Source organism: Peromyscus leucopus, chromosome 9 (genome assembly GCF_004664715.2).
Source record: "Peromyscus leucopus breed LL Stock chromosome 9, UCI_PerLeu_2.1, whole genome shotgun sequence".
Taxonomy (NCBI): domain Eukaryota; kingdom Metazoa; phylum Chordata; class Mammalia; order Rodentia; family Cricetidae; genus Peromyscus; species Peromyscus leucopus.
Genome location: NC_051070.1, coordinates 5,816,412 through 5,832,095, shown reverse-complemented (window position 1 = coordinate 5,832,095; position 15,684 = coordinate 5,816,412). Strand labels below are relative to the sequence as shown.

Below are 15,684 nucleotides of genomic sequence, written 5' to 3'. Positions count from 1 at the left end.
CTATGGGGTCAGAGGTTATAAGGAGGGGGAGGGGAGTCATCCAGGCCAGGATCAGAAGGGGAAGGCAAGTCTGCAGGAGTACTGGAAAGGTTAGACTTTCCTTTTGATTTCTTCGGTTGGATGGGAAAAATGACAGTCTTATTCTCTGAGGAAAGAATTGGGGTTTTTAGCCAGGATGGGGTTTGACTAGGAGATAGCACTAGGTCACAATGTAGGGGACCTGGTCTGGATAGCCTGGATGGCTAAAAATGATGTCCTGCACCCTAAGAATAAGTTTAAGATCAAAGGAACCTTCAGGAGGCCATGTATCTCAGAAGGCTGGCAATTCTAGTGAAAAAAAGACTCTAAGTCGTCCAGGTTTGACATGGGCAGCAGAGACTGCTGCTGCATCCCCAAAGTCCTGAAAATGAGGAAGTACAAGGTCCAAGGGGGCCTGAGATTTAGAGGAAGCTCGGTCCATGGTGGGAGTTAATTCACAAGCAAGTACAGTGAGGAGACCAAAAGTAAACAAGACAACAAGTAAACAAAAGTGGGGAGACAAAAACCCGGTAGACATAGACAGAAGAGTGCTGCACAATGAGCCATATGGTCCACAAATGAACAACCCAATGGCCAGAAGAGGGGTTGAGGCATCCCCCATTCCCCTCTGGATCAGAAGTCAACAGCATGTCCTCCTGCTCTCTATTGAGCCCCAGTTTGCCTGGACACCAGATACAGAAACCAGAGAAAAACTTATCAATCAGCCAGAATCAGTAGAATAAAATTGCCAGAGACTGGGGTGTCCTTGCAAAATCCTGCAATCCCAGATGATCTCCCAAAATGTTGGGTCTTCCAGACCACTGAAGTTCATTAACCAGAAGCAAGGGTACCAAAACTTCTAGCTAGCTAGGGCCACAGGCAGAGTTTGGGATTCTGACACTGTGACCATGAAAAGGTGCCACAAGCCTCTTTTTATAGTAAAAGACCACACAGCAGGTGGGAAATTAAAGGGATTTTACACTCTTGAGGTTAGGCCTTGAGGAAAGTCAGAGGAATTTTTACAATCTTGAGTTTGGGCCTTGAATCACAGTACATTCTAGGATCTACAACTTTTGATTACAGGGTTTTGGTGAAAGCCCGTGGCTATCTTGACTCATGCTACTTTCCCCCATAGCTGAAAGGAATGTAAGGCAAAGGGCCCTGTAGAAGCAACCTTTGTCTAAAGCAGCTGTTAGCTCCAAATCCCATAGAATATGTGTGTAGGCTACAGGTGTCATGATGCAGCAGGCAGGGCCTTTGGAGAGTTGGGAGCCAAGGTGCCCCATGGCGGGTGAGGCAGACATGCCATGTAGACGTGGTGGCGGGCTGCAGAGTAGCAGGATGGAAAGTCACTCACACCCCAGGCACAGCATCCACGTGTAGAGTTTATTATAGAAAAATAGAGAGAGAGAAGAAGAGAGGAAAAGAGGGACAGACGAGAAAGGGAGGGAAAGGGGAATCGGAGATGTGCACACCTCATGGTGGAGAAGGGAGGAAGGGAGGAAGCAGAGAAAGTGGAAGGGAAGGGTTTTCTTTTTTAAAGAGGACTTTACGTCAGGACGCAGGGCGGGTCCCCAAGGGGCGGGCCAGAATACCAACAATAGGCATACAATTTTTCACACTCCTGGGCTCTTCGCCATCTTGTGGAGTCAGACATTGGTTGGCTACTCCCACGAGCTCTGTGCCACCATTGACTCAGCATATTTTACAGGCAGGAGATTGTAGGTCAAAGGTTTTGTGGCTGGGTTGGTGTTTACATTCCTCTTTTGGTGGGCTGCCGAGTATCTATCCACACCAAAGGCACTAGAATGTAAGGATGAAGGCTCCATGTAGGCACCAGCTTGACTTCTCCATCCTTGAGTTGTGAAGGTGGTGTCCCTGGCAATGGAGCCCTGCAGTCTGTTTTCAGAGAGCAACCCATTGTCTTCGCAACAGGTTGGGTGGTTTGAGGATTTTCCTAGGACCCCCTTGGCCAACAACTCAATTGAATGCCACCCAGTCCTGTTATTGGAAGCCTCATTTGGTGACAAGTGATAACCAGTTGAGACTCCATATCCCCCACTATTAGGAGACCTCATTAGGATCATCGTCCTCATCATCCTTCATGTATTTTAGGAAGTTTCCACTGCACTAGGCTTTTATATCATCTCTCAAATGCCCCTCAATTCCAGCTGGCTCTCCTTGAATCCCCTCCCCCAACCCTATCTCTCCTCCCCCTCCCTACCCAATCCTCCTGTTCCCATCCTCAACCACCCCCAATCCACCCATAAAATCTATTATTAGCTGCCGTTAAGTAAATGATAACCAAGTTACAATCCATAGACCCAGAGATATTAGGTATAGAGGAAGCATCTGGGGTGGAGAGAATAACAGACACATGGATCTCCCTAGGAGACTGACTTTGATTTTCAATTTGACAGGATTTAGAAACACCTAGAAAACAAACACCCAAGAGTGTGTTTCCAAAAGAGGTTTAACTGAGGTAGGAAGACCCACACAAGATTTAAGTCATGGCATTCATCTCCCTCTGCTTCCTGAATACAGGGAGCATGTGACCAGCTGCCTCACATCCCAGCTGTCATGTCTTTACCACCATGCTGGACCACCATGCCTTCAAACCACAAGTCGAACCAGTCCTCTCTCTTATTGGGTCTTTTGTCCGGCATCTTGCCACAATACTGGGAAAAGCATCTGGTGTCAATGGTAACTCTAACTATTACTATTTTAAATAAGATTCTTCTGTATCATATGACCAGCATAGCTTCTAGTACATGCTGTTGTTCCTGAGCTAGTTGGTTGGTTATCTCTAACCTAATCAACAGAAAACATAAAAGGCAGGATCTTAGGTAGCCCAGGTTGGCCACAAATTCACTATGTAGAAAAGGGAGATCTTGAATTTCTGATCCTCCTGCCTCCACCTCTTGAGGTATTACAGGCATGTACCACCATGACTTTCTGATGTAGTGCTTGGGTCTCCTGAATGCTAAGAAACTGAGCTATGTCCCTAGCCCGTGATTTGCTCTTAACTGACAAAGACATGTTTCCTTTTATAACTCAATGGAGGATGGCAAGTTTTTGGTGCCATGGTTTAGTCTGCAGAGACTTTTTATCCTCATGATATATGAGGTATTGGTCTGGTCCACCACACGTATATACTATTGTACTCACAGGACCCGGAGGAGAGGAGGAGTAGGTTGTGCAAAGATTCTTCTCCGGGAAAAAGTGAGCTGCTGTGCTGGTATCAGCCACACCAGGGATAGAAATGAGAGAGTCCATGAGAAAGCTTCCTCACAGGGGCAGAAAGAAGAATAAAAACAAAGCATTTGCCAACTTTCCTAGAAGGCTTGGCCTAAGGCAAATGCCTATGACACTTCCTTCCCTCCTTCCTGTTCCTTCTTCCCTCCTCTCCCCTTCTTTGTCTTCCTAGTTAACCTCCTTGCCTTTCATCAAGACTAAAATTTGAGCCAGATCATAGGACTTAATGTTTGAAAGATTTATAACAAATAATAGGGAAGAGATGGATGGATGGATGGATGGATGGATGGATGGATGGATGGATGGATGGATGGAAGGATGGATGGATGGATGGAAGAATGGATGGATGGATGGATGGATGGGTGAGTGGAAGGATGGGTGGGTGGGTGGGTGGATGGATGGATGGATGGATGGATGGATGGATGGATGGATAGACACACCGGTAGGCATGGTCCCATTGTAAGACAATACCTTTGTCTCATATGAATAGTCACTCCTGCATTGTTGAGGCTATTTTCAAATCAAGTATTCCCAAGCTACTTTGAGGCATGCACACTGATTTCAGAAATCAAGTTACACTGATATTAGGGCTTGAAGCCATGTGTAGGCTCAGAGATGTCTGTTCTCTCAGATACTAACCAAGGTATCTGGGTGCTGTTTCTACTGAGTATCCTGTTTGCCCATAGCAGCCCAGTCCTGAAGCCTGGGTATAGTACCACACTTTGAGGAACAGACAGAAATTCTGCGGTATGTATTTGTGCTCAAAGGAAAAAATACAGTCTTCATTTGATTTGTATTCCCTATGTCCTATACTTCTGTCAGCACTGCCATCTCTGGAACTTACTGAATAACTATTTAAGACTATGCCTCCTACTCTAGAATCTGTTCTGATCAGGAAACCACTGAGAGTGAAAGGAATCATAACCAAGTGCTTCAGAGGAAATGGTAAAAACAGCAGAAATTTAGTTTCTCAAAATTCTGTATGCAAACCAAGTGTTTGAAAAAAATCTTCCAACATCCTGACTTGATAGCTATCTACAAGCTTTTGGATTCTTCCTGTGTCTCTTTCACAGGTCCATCTTCTCTGAGAGTCTGTGGATTTCTTCATTGGATTTCTGACAATCCTAATCACATTGATCATACTGAAAAAGACTTTGTTTCTGAATGAGGTCACAGTTACAGATAGTGTGAGGGAATTAGGACATCAGCATCTTTGGTGGCCCTATAATCTCAGAACTCAGGAAGCTGAGGCAAGAGAAACATTTGAGTCCAGTTGTCTTAAACCAACCTTGGCAACATAATGAGGCAATCATTTCTTAAGAGAAAAAAATAAAAGACAATTCATCCCACAACAAAGACTGGGAAGGAGAGTGTATCTGTAAAGATGATAGGGAAATTATAAGCAAAATGGTAAGCCAGATCACTCAATTCTATCATAGGTCTAATGGGGTTCATAAACAACTCCAGGGTGAGCTAATACATTTTTACAGGCAAGAGAAAAACTTCTATTTGGTACACTGTGTGCTAGAAATCGACAAATCAATATTATTCAAGGTGTGTGGACAGAAATATTTTTTACACAATATTGCACACATCCTGTAGACTACACCTCATAAGAATGGGGACATTAGCAAAATGTTGAAAGATGTCCATCTTCTTCCTTGGGGCTGGGTCTTGGAGTGTGGTTCTGAAAGGTCCTGTGTGTCTGCTGTGGGATGTTTTGTATGTCCTGTGGGAGCCCTTCTTGGGTTCTTTGTGGCGTTACCCAGCAGGTCCGTATAGAGGATGATTAGGACCATGGGCCTGAGTGCAGGTGTTTGAGATGGTCTGCACTTGGCTGTGCTGGGGGATGGTCTGTATGTCAAGTTGTTCTGATTGGTTAATAAATAAAACCTGATCGGCCGTGGCTAGGCAGGAAAGATAGGCGGGACTAACAGAGAGGAGAAATAAAAGGACAGAAAGGCAGAAGGAGACGCTGCAGCCGCCGCCATGACCAGAGAGGCTGTAGCCGCCGCCATGACCAGAGACACTGCAGCCGCCGCCATGACCAGCAGCATGTGAAGATGCCGGTATGCCACCAGCCACGTGGCAAGGTATAGATGTATGGAAATGGATTAATTTAAGATAAAAGAACAGTTAGCAAGAAGCCTGCCACGGCCATACAGTTTGTAAGCTATATAAGTCTCTGTGTTTACTTGGTTGAGTTTGAGCGGCTGTGGGACTGGCGGGTGACAAAGATTTGTCCTGACTGTGGGCAAGGCAGGAAAACTCTAGCTACATGTGTCTGTTTTTGACTTCTGCCTCTAAATGATTGAACTGGTCTCACACCCACCTCACAAATGAGGGGTGTTCAGAGCCCATAGAAGTACAGAGAGCTTGTACTTCTTGGATTTGTAGATTAGGTCCTGGGAATGGTCTTCATGCCTGTTTGCTCATAAATACTGGCCTAATAAGCAGCTCTGTGTGTGGCAGAACTCCAAACATAACACCCTGGTATAATCCACTAACTAGGTTGTGGGGAGGCAGTTAGTTCCCTTCTATGTATTAACTCCCAGAATTCTTAGAAACTACTGGGAAAGACCTAATTGTTGCCCATGAGCAAACTGCACTGGTCAGTTCTGTTCCATGGGATCACTGTAAACCCCACAGCGTGGATAGTCAGTCACAGGGACCTCCCTGTCTCTGAGCCCAACCTCTGTCCTTAATTCCCTTCTTTGCCTGGTCTGACCTTTGTTTCTGAGCTTACCCTGAACCAGATTTCCTACTTCTTCTGGATGTTTTGATCAATGCCTGAAGACTACACTGTCGCTCCTTCCTTCTCCTTCAGTATCCTTCCAGATGTTGCCTCTGGGCACATCCTTGGCTCCAGGTGCTGCTGTTGAAATGTTGTCCTTACACCCAGTGGTCACCCAGGTCCCCAGAATTCTACCTGAGACTCATGCCTCAGCTTTTCCACTCTGAACATTTGGATTTATTTATTTATTTTCTCTCCACAGAGCTTCAGGGACCAGTCTCCTCAATGCCCATTTGAGCAACTAGATGTCCATATCAGCACTGTAGCGTGACACCTGTTTTCTCGTGTTTCAGCTCGAATGGAGAAAACCAAGAGGCTCTGCCCAAGCAGGCATGCTCCAGTCTATCCCTCACCCTCATCCACTCAACTGCAGAAGTCCACACTTCCGCGCTTTGACTTTGCCCTCCTTGGAATTTGCAAACAAACAGAGTTGGAGATAGCAGGAAAGAGCCTACTGCAGCAAGACCAACCTTGGGTTCTCCTGGAGAAGCTCAATGTAAGAATGACTTAGCAAAATCTTTGTTTTTCTAGTTCATGGCCTCCTCCTCCTCCCCTCCTTCCCCCTCTTTTCTTCTTCTGTTTGTAGCAGTGACCATGATACAGCACATTCACAGTTTTAAGTCAGTGTCCTTGAAAATTATCAGCAAAAAGTCAATCTTACTTAAATCAGGAATTTTTTTTCCTCTTTCTTCTTGTTTCTCTCTTTTGAAACACAGTCATTACAGCCCAGACTAGTCTATGACTCAATATATCACCAAGGATGACTTTGAACTTCCAATTTTTTTGCCTCCACATCTGAAGTGCTAAGGATTACAAGCAGGGACCATCATGCCCAGTTTTCATGATCCTGGGAATCAAACCCAGGACTTTATGAATGCTAGACAAGCACTCCACAAACCGAGATACATCCCTAGTTCCCTAGAGGAGGCAATTTCAAATATTCAGCTGGGGTTGGTTTCCAGTACATAAACTCAGTAGAAAATAGGAAGAGCATTGCCTGCTGCTCCCACTACCATGCTTTGCCATCGTGGTGGACCATCCTGCCAAGTCACAACAAAGTCACCTTCCTCCTCTAAGCTGCTTCAGGTCAGATGCTTTGTCACCACAACAGGAAACATAACTACCACTTCTTCTATTAGGAGCTGGACCAAGGACAACAGAGCTTTCCTCACGTGTCTAGATGCCATCACGGCACACCTGAGGGATGATGTGCCTGGTGTCAGCAGCTGTCTGTTGGCCACAGGAGAGCCAATGTTTGAGTATAGATGCTGCTGCCCACGACACCCTTGGGAGCTTGGGGACAAAGCAAGAGTCCCCTGGTTTAACAGATGGGAGTGGGGCCAAGATAGCTACCTGGTTTCCTTGGCCTTAGCACCAAGGGGATACAACTTACAAAACAAATCCTTCTTAGCTATGTGAGGCTTGAGTCCCTGGCTTGCTTTCTTCTCTCAGTTTCATTGTCTGTCTCTACAGGGGAACCCATGGCTCTGTGGCAATAGGGTTCTCAGATTGGGGAAACTGGAGGAACAGCTCTAAAAAAGCCGCAGGAGAGCATGTCTCTATGGCTGGTCCTGACACAATCCCTACAGGAAAGCCAGAGATGAGCACATGAATGAGGTTAGGAGATTCAGCTGCAGCTCTCAATTCCTTTGTATTTGAATCTGAACTACAGGGAGAATACTGGAGAGTCTCCTTGTCACAGATGTCTAATCCTAAAGTGTTTTTTTTCTACCATCAAATTGGAGGCCATTCTTCTCCCTCTGCTTTTTCCTCTCTTCCTCCTCTTCTTCTTTTGAACCAGGCAGGCCTTGAATTCAGTGTGTAGAGGATGACCTTCAGTGTCTGAACCTCCTGTCTCTATTCCTGAGTGCTGGTATTACAGGCATGCGCCACCAGGCCCAGTTTATGGATGGGACCCAGGACTCCATGCAGGTTAGACAAGCACTCTATTGATTGACTTGTTGCAACAGCCCCTGGGCCATTCTTGACAAGAATTTTCTTTTTCTCTCTAGCCTAGGTCTTGAAGTAGGAGACTTTGACCCATTCTTCTCCCTTTCTCCTTAAGTTCCTGGAGCACGAGGTCTGTTTATTCCTTTTGCAAGTCCTTATATCATCCTCTCTCACCATGTCCTCTCTTGATGTGCCGTGTTCAGTGTGAAGGATACAAGGAAACCGTGACCCCACTCCCTGTGATCCAGATGACACTGAATAAACCTACATTGTGTTGGTGACATTCACTGACTGACCTGGCTAGACAGTTTTGCTTAGGCTTAATTTGGTTTGGTTTTTCTCTTAAGGCCAATGCTTTGATGAAAGGCTGCCAGACATTATCAGCCCTATTCTCAGTGAAGTAATCCCCAACAAGGATTCAAAATCTCTACAAACATGCACCCATACTACAACTCAAGCAACAACCTAAGACCTGACAAAAATTAGCTCATGGGCTGTAGAATCAGCTCATGGACTTGGTAATAGAATGTTTGCCTCAAATGCACAAGGTCTTGGGTTTAATCCCCAATATTGCAAAAGTAAAACATGTAAAAAAAGGTTGCTTTGGTGGGCTGATTGCCCTTCCTTATAGCTCCAGAAGCAGAAACCTCACCCACTCTCATCCACCACCCCAGGAAGTGCCTGAGACTGAATTTACTTAGCAAAACACACCAAACATTCCAGCAGTATCATGATGACTCTCACTCAGTGTTCTCTAAGCCTTCACCACTGCCCAGCTGTGCAAAAATCAAGAGCAGGATAATCCTGGGAGCTCAGAGATGCTCTGGCTTGGAGGACACTGTTAGCTTGACCTTGGCTGAGCTAATTCAGTTTTCTCTCATCTTCAGACACAAACCCAGATCTGCTTCATTGCATTGGTTTGAGAATAAAATATGCTGACACTTGAACTTAAAAATCTGTTTTCTTCTAAACACCTAAATCATTAATCTGTACTTTTAAGACTAATGGACACTGGAGTGCTAACACCCTATCTCAAAGGTTAATATTAAACACTTGTATTGCTTTTGCCCTCTTAGAAGTTGAGCAATAGACACCGTTCATGTGTTGACTTACCAAATGCAAGCAGAGCACTGGAGGACCAGCTGAACAACAATCATTATCATCGGTAAACATACAAAGCAGGCAAGGACTGAGGCTCTTCCTTCCCTAACAGAAAACCCTTATCATGGGACTTCAGTAATCCCATCACAGCTAATCTCTGCTAATCATTCACTATTGCATCATTCACTATTGCGTGACTTCTGCTCCTTTGGTTATTTTGAATTGAATTTCAGTTCTTCAAGGCCAAATGGGCTAGCCAATGAGGTGAATGATTTACCTTTTTGTTATCCCTTCAGGCATCACTGCCCTTTAAGGTTTAAGGTCTAGAAAACAAAGTAATACATACTTCTTGTCTTAGGAGTTTGAAATTCCATTGCGAGGAAAAGACAGTTTGCGGGAAAAGCAATCACGTTAGGGCTCAGAAGGGTGGCCCAGTCCGTAAAATACATGTGACCTGAGTTTGATGCCCAGCATTTATGTGTTAGCAATGTGTGGGCAGTGCATGTCAGTCATCTCAACACTGGGAGATGGAGCCAGGAGGATCCATGGGGCTTGCTGGTTAACTAGTGTAGAAGAATCAGTGAGATCCAGGTTCAGGGAGAGACCCTATCCCCAAAAAAATAGCATGGAAAGTAAGTGATTGAGAGATGCACCTGACCCCCGTCTCTGGCCTCCACATTGATTTACATACAGATGCATAAACATGCGTTAAATACCAAGGGCTTGAAGAGACAGATGAAGAGAATAGTTTGCATGAAGAAGCTCTCAGCTCTTAGTGTAGGAGACAAATAAAGCCAGAAGGAGGACCTATTTCCTCAAGTCAAAGCACAGAGGCAGTCATCTCAGCTCCACGTGTCCAACAGAACCTGTGACAGGCCACGCACTCCACTAACCGAGGACCCAGTGTGTTCCTGCTTCCTAGGGGGTCTTCACACACTGTCCTGGCAGCTCCTGCTGAAGTGTGTGAGAAGCCTGGGGCCTCAGTCTCACTCAGTGCATGTGAATGGTTTGAAATATAGAGTCAGATTTTCCTGGACTGAGTACTGACTGGTGGTACCGAACATCAGAGTGAAACCAAAGAAGGACCCTTGAAATCCACTCTAAAGATCTGGGAAGAGATTTCAGCTGGTAGAGTACTTCTGATGCAAGCATAAGAACCCGAATTCTAGCCCGAGCATCCTCATAAAAGCCAGGTATGTGTGCTAATCCCTGAGAAAGGAGAGAAGGGAGACCTCCTAATTCTGACAGCCAGCCAGCCTAATCAGCTATACTGTCTTAGAAACGGGGTAGATGACTCTGCAGGAATGGCAGTGCAGGCTGACCTCTGACCTCTACGGCATATGCACTTGCCCCCTACACACACATGACATGGAAACTAAAGTTGATCATCAAGTCTGGAATATATAAATGTAGAAGTATAAATAAAATCAGTCATCAGGCTGGAATATAGTGACAGTCTATTAGCAAGTGAAAAAATGGTATACGGAAAGTCTATGGTATGTAGTGAACAATGGGTATCTAAATTAGGGTCATAGTTCCTTAAAATGAAGTGCTTCTTGAAGACAAGGCTTTGGGACATCCAGCATCTGCTCCAGTTAACATTTATGCTAGGAACGATGATCCAAAAATCACAAGGATGGTTGGTGCTTCTCACTACCTTCAAAGAACCTCACCCAAAGAAGGAAAAACAACAACAAAACCAACCACCATGTTGTAAAAAGCTTTTGGTGGGTGGAGCCAAGGTACCTCATGGCAGGTGAGGGAGACATGCCATGCAGACAAGGGGGGCAGCAGACCAGGAGGCACAGCAGAAATTCACTCACACCATGCAGATGTGGCACCCACAAGGAAAGTTTTATTAAGTGGGAAAGGGAGAGGGGAAGAAAGAGAAAGCAGGCACGGGCTGAGGAGAGGAGAAGAAGAAAAAGAGAAAGGGGAGGAAGGAGGTGTGTGCTACCTCATAGCAAGAGAGGAAGGAAGGGAGAGAGAAGGGGAGGGGTTTCTTTTAAAGAGGACTTTATGTGAGGTGGCATTGTCTGGGCGCTGGGCGGGCCAGGGGAGGGTCCAAATGCTAACACTTGTGGCTTTAATTAATAACGCGGGGCAATCCAGAAACCAGTAAACTACAGTTGTCCTGAAAGAACCTGGTTTCTTTTAGCCATGGGATTGATAAAGTCCTAAATTTGGGGGTTTGGGTTGCAATATTGCAAGACAAACTGCTTTAGAAGCTTCTCCGTTTCTTACAGGGGTGTGAACTGGGAAGTGGAACCATGAGAACTGGAATGGGGACATTTGTGTGGATTGAGATGAACACAACAATCTTCAAACTCCAAGGCTTTTAGTCTCCATTGCAATGGGACCTCCCTCCCTCCCTCCCTCCCTCCCTCCCTCCCTCCATTTCTCTCTCTCTCTCTCTCCCCTCTCTCAGATCTGAGAAGACAAGGCTCTTTCTCTTGACTGAAAACCCCTCACCTGCTGTTTTACAGGTTTATGCTCTGAACCAGCAACTGAGATAAGCCCCTCCCACGGATGCAGGGGTGAAGCAGGAGAGCACACAGTAACTCAACTCCTGTCATTCTGGACTCTGTAGTGCTGAATTTTGCTACCTCTAACATCTGTGCTGACTTACAGGTAGTCTCTACTTCTAAGAGAAGAATGCTTCCACTGGCGAATCCATCAATAGTTCCAAGGAAACTGACTATTGGCCATTTCTCTTGTCAATGAACAAAGGAAACTTGAATACTGAATATTACTAACTTGAATAACTCAGTGATTAGGGGAAACAGGTTGTCACTGCACAGAGTAACAAAGACAGACCACGTCAAACAGAGCTCAGTTCTCTGGAGTGACTCTTCATACCTCCAAGTCTAGTACCAGTATTTTTAAAAATGACTGCAACAAGCCAATGACAGCTGGATAAACAAGGACTCCGATCCTTCTCGCATGGGGATGTTGGTCACTCTTTTAGGCAAACAATTGTGCTTGCCAAGTATCCTGGAGAAGATCAAAGGGGAAATGGGACAGGGAGTAGAAATAATTCAACTACAGCCTGATTGTGCTGCATCCATCATAGAAATGAGGATTATGGGAGAGGAATCATTTCCACTTTGAATTATTATGACTTGTCTAATATCTATCACTCTAATACAATACTCGAGATAATCAATGCGAAGAGGAATGGTTTATTTTAGTCAGGGTTCCAGAGGTGTCAGCTCATAGTAGACTGGTCCCTTGATTTTTGAGACGGGGACAAAACAGTCTATTATGGTAAGAGTGGGTGGCAGAACAAGCTGCTCACCTCACGGTGGTCAGAAAGCAGAAAGGGAAAGAGAGGCGGAAAGGAGTTAAAACTGAGAGGCCGAAAGAGAGAAAGAAGGGTGTCTGGGTACCAGGGTCCCCTTCAAGGTCATGTTCTCACTTCTTGTAAGCAGGTTCCACGGTTTCCCAAGAGCCACGAGCAGAGGAACAAGCCATCAACATTCAGGACTTTCCTGATCCAAACTACCGCAGTGTTCACTGTGTGGTCAGCATTTTAGTTTATGTTTAAAGATGTCCACTTAGGATTAGACCTTTTATGACCATCTTCTGTCTCTCTTTCCTCTCTCTCTCCAGGTCTCCTGTATCCAAGGCTGGCCTCAAATTCTCTATGGAGTTGAAAATGCCTTTCAACTATTTATCCTCCTAAACACCCTACTACTTGTACTTCCATCTCCAGGATCTTGAGATTACAGGGAGGTCCCAGCTTGCCCAGCTTATGTGGTGCTGGGAACTGAATGAACCCAGGCTTAGTACACACACACACACACACACACACACACACACACACACACACACACCACATTTAGAATTATCCAGTTGAAGTTTGTTTAGATGACGCTAATCTTGATGGTAACATCACAACTTACCAGGAGCTGATGGGGCTGGATCTGCCTTTTGCTGTGTACCAGGCTTCCCAGGGTGCTGGCTGTTGCTTCCGCCCACAGAGCTTCCTCCCAGCCTGTTTCATCTAGCTCCTGTTGGCCTTGACCTCCACATCGAACAGCAGTGTGTTGTCATCCGTCTTCCTCGTGGTAGATTTGGTGATTAGGAGAACTTGACAACAAAGCAGGGCCAGATGTCTTTCTCCTAGGGACCTGATTCCAAATTTATACAGGATCTGTCCAGAACCACAAGGTCTGTGGCTGCCAGAATGTAGGTGACGTACAGGTCTTCTTTACTGGGACTGTAGAAACCTCTAATGACTGTCTCCCTGATCTTCTTGACCTTTGGTTTCACCTTTGAGAAGGACAGGGATGTCCTATGCATTCAAAGCCATCTTGGTGGAAAGGGTGCTATAAGGATTATAGATGGTGCTTTAATTTATAACGCACACCTGTATAAAGAACTAGAAAACAATTTACATGAATCAGTGATGTGCTAGGTTCCGGTAAATAAATTCAGAGTTTTTATTTTAACATCAAGATGAATAAGTTCAGAAGTGGTGTTGTGCCAAGAGCATTAAGTGCAATTGTGAATACACTTAGTGACACTAACCGAGCTCAATAAAAAGGTACATTTTATTTTAAGTGCATTTTCCTACAATGTTCTCTAATGAACAAAACTATTCTTACTGAAGGACCCCCCCCCCATTTCCCATTGTGCTGCTCTCTAATACTTACATCAATAAGCTTCAGGTGTGTAGAGACAGGACAAACTCCAAATATGCCTCCCAAAGGACAGGGTTGGGAGTATTACGAGATTAAAAAACAGGTGGCTAGCTGTGGTGGTACATACCTATAATCTCGACACTTGGGAGGCTGGGGTGAAGGCTGAGGCAGAGGACCATAAGTTTGAGCCCAGCCTGAGCTAGATAGTGAAACCCTGTCTCCAAACACAGAATCTGGGGGGTTGTAGTTTACTGGTATAGCACGTGCCTACCATGTATGTACAAGGCTCTGGGTTCAATCCCTAGCACAGCAAGAAGAAAGGGGATCTCAGGCATGAAGAAAGATGAAGGTCGGGGGGTCGGGGGGCAGTGACACAATTGTTGGTCTGCACATGTAACTCAAAGTGCGTGGCTCTTCACAGGAAGCATTTTCAGAAAATGGAGGCATTGCAGAGATCCAGCAGTGAAGACCTCCTGCATCCAAAGTCACCCACGGGACATCTACCCATACCCCAGTGAATTGTCGGTGGTGGCAGCCAGTTTGATAGACAAAGGCAGTCTCGGAGGTCTTGAAAAACAACTTGGGCACCATCACTACTGTGTCCCCTGTGTCAAAGGATGTCTACAGCAGAAGTGGAGATTCCCTGCCAAGCTGTGTGGCCTCTAAACTTAGTAATAAAAGCAAGCAGCTAATAGCCATGGCAGGAGGGGTCTGTTCATGCTTCTCCTCATTGTCATTGTAGAGACCAGAGGTCCCTGCACGCACAAGAGGGTATATAGAGTAGCCACAGGGCAGGAATGCACTTGGTCATCCATGTTGCCTGCCCCAAACATACCCTTTGGTCGGCTCGAGAGTCCTGGCCCAGGACTCTCTGGAGTACATATCCCAGATGATCTTGCTGGTTTGTTTCCTGGGTGTTTTGTTTGTCAGCAGGGTGCACCATAGAAAGACTACAGAAGGCCCCAGGGGGAAATGGAGAATTCACTCTGGCGTCCACCAGCCTTCCTCCGGCTTCTTGGGTCAAAGCCATTATCACCACCGTGACCCTGCCAACACTAAGAGCAGCCAGCAGTGCCAGCCCAGGGGAGCTGACTCTTGATTAGATCTCCTCAGGGGGTCTACGTAGCTCTTAGCCACCCACGTCCCTTCTCCCATCCTCTGGGCAGTGATTGTGTGGAAACCTGGCTGGTGGCTAAGTCACTGCCAAGCTCTAAGTTGCTCCATGCTATGCGACAGTGGTTCTCAGGCTGAGTCTTGCCCTGGGTGAGTCTGTTTCAAGTGAAAATGCAGAGGCAGGATGACTCTACAGCTCTTTTGTACATGTAGACACCACCGCCCAGCCAGGCCCAGCCATGAGCAAACTGATGAATAGCTTACTCCTGCAGATAAAAACGTGAGTGAGTGAGGGTCCGTAGGCAGGAGGGCAGGATAGCTTCTAACACACCCTGCTGCCCCTTTATATGATGGTTAATGCTCCTTTCAAAACCAGCGTTCATTAAAATAATCCTCTGCCACCCCCCGCAACCAGAATCGTATGAGGAACCAACCAAAATTGACAAGTAACTCTGACTCAGCTTTTTAGGTGACTTAGAATGAGTTATCTGCAAGAAGCATTCTGTTGTTTTTGTTTTGTTTTGTTTTTACATGTGGCCCATGACCTCAAATTGCACATATCGGGCAATGTTGCCATCTCTCTAGATGATGATCAGTTTTCACTGTAGAGCAGGTCTTAGTTTCCTTCGTCAGACCTGCTGTCTTAGTTCACAGAGCCCAGCTTTGCAAAGCCTGTGCAGTAGCTCTTTACCTGCTCCAGGAAACATTCTCTCAGGCTTTATCTCCTGGTGGTGCATATCAGCTTGCTCTCCATGGGGGGCAGGTGCCCATTGCATCTGAAGAGGACTGCTGAAGAGAACCTGTCTC

At 45.8% G+C, this 15,684-nt stretch overlaps 1 long non-coding RNA gene across 1 annotated transcript in view; it reads right to left on the bottom strand.

Moving 5' to 3' along the window:
• Positions 1–13,432, bottom strand: part of LOC119088489 — a 49,965-nt gene extending 36,533 nt beyond the window's left edge. The window contains exon 1 of the long non-coding RNA XR_005092114.1: positions 13,024–13,432. This is a non-coding gene — a long non-coding RNA (uncharacterized LOC119088489). The remainder of the gene's footprint in view (positions 1–13,023) is intronic.
• Between the last annotated feature and the right edge of the window lie 2,252 nt (positions 13,433–15,684).